This window comes from Sorex fumeus, unplaced genomic scaffold, assembly GCF_029834395.1.
Source record: "Sorex fumeus unplaced genomic scaffold, SorFum_2.1 ptg000122l, whole genome shotgun sequence".
Classification (NCBI taxonomy): Eukaryota; Metazoa; Chordata; class Mammalia; order Eulipotyphla; family Soricidae; genus Sorex; species Sorex fumeus.
Window position 1 is genome coordinate 22,701,555 of NW_026606179.1, and position 1,538 is coordinate 22,703,092.

Genomic DNA, 1,538 nt, shown 5'->3' on the forward strand with positions numbered 1-1,538 from the left:
CCAGGTTGGCCGTGTGCAAGGCAAGCACCCTACCCGCTGTGCTATTGCTCCAGCTCCAGAAGGATATAAATAACAAAAAAAAAAAAAAATAGGAAAAGAGGGCTCAGAGCAGTAGTACAGTGGGTAGGGCATTTTCCTTGCATGCAACTGACCAGAGTCCGATTCTTGGTATCCCGTATGGTTCTCTGAGTACTGCCAGGAGTAATTTCTGAGTGCAGAGCCAGGAGTCAGCCCTGAGCATTGCTGGGTGAGGCCTCCAAACCAAAAATGTAAAGAAAAAAATTTTTTAGGTAGGAAAATAATTTTTTGTTTCTGGGAGATAAGGGGTCTCCTAAGCAGTGTTCAAGAGGCCCTTGGGGGTCACTCCTAATCACCCTTAGCCAATCAGATCAGATGGTTCAACGTCCTGGGCCCAAGGGCATGGTGCTGCCAGGACCTCCTGAGGCCAGACTGGTGGTCACCAGGCCCACATCCAGTGGTACTGGGTGGGTTTGTGGTTTAGAGGATCAAATTGGAATTCTAAGCCCAACTACTCTGCTATCTCTCCAGCCCCCAAAAGTGTAGAAATAAATTACGTTGCTTAAATGCTTTCCCCTTATCTTCTCTCTGTGGTTTATTTTCTTCTGATTTATCCTCTACTATCTTGCTGGCAACATCTGGGTGCTTGTTTGAAAAGCAAACTGTCAGTCAATGTCTAAAAGTTAATGAAGGATCACCAAAATAAACAGTAATAGATTTATCTATTTCTTTTTATAATTTTATCAAGTTTTGCTTAATTTATTTTGAAACTGTGCGAGTAAATGATGTTTATGTTAGGGTTTTATTTCTTGTTCAAATGACATCTTTATCATTATGAAATTGTAATTATCTTTAGTTTTATTTAAAAATCACCCTTGGTAGGTGTTGGGAGGATCCTCCCAGGATGGGAGATGCATGCTGAAAGTAGACTATAGACCGAACATGATCCCCACTCAATGCCTCTTTTGCAAACCACAGCACCCAAAAGGAGAGAACAAAAGAGAATGCCCTGCCACAGAGGCAGGGTGGGGGGGGGGGAGGTTGGGGGGTGGGAGGGATACTGGGATTGTTGATAGTGGAGAATGGGCTGTGGTGGAGGGATGGGTACTCGATCATTGTATAACTGAAATCCAAGCACAAAAATTTATAAGTCTACAACTGTACCTCATGGTGTTTCACTAGTAAAAATTTTTTTTAAATTTTTTTTTTAAAAATCACCCTTGGTTCATATTCACATCCATTCTCCCACCACTTGCCTTCAAGTAGCCTTAAGTCTATATCTTTTAAGTAGTCTTAACAGTCTATATTCTTTTGTTTTTGACCCATTTGTGTCTTTATATTTAAAGTGTGCTTCTTAAAAGCTATGCATAGTTGGATCTTATTTGTTAATCTACTCTGAGACTTTGGCCTTCTTATTGAAGTTTTTGGATCATTTATGTTTAATATGATTCTTTTTTTTTCTTTTTGGGTCACACCCAGCGATGCTCAGGGGCTACTCCTGGCTTTGCACTCAGGAATTA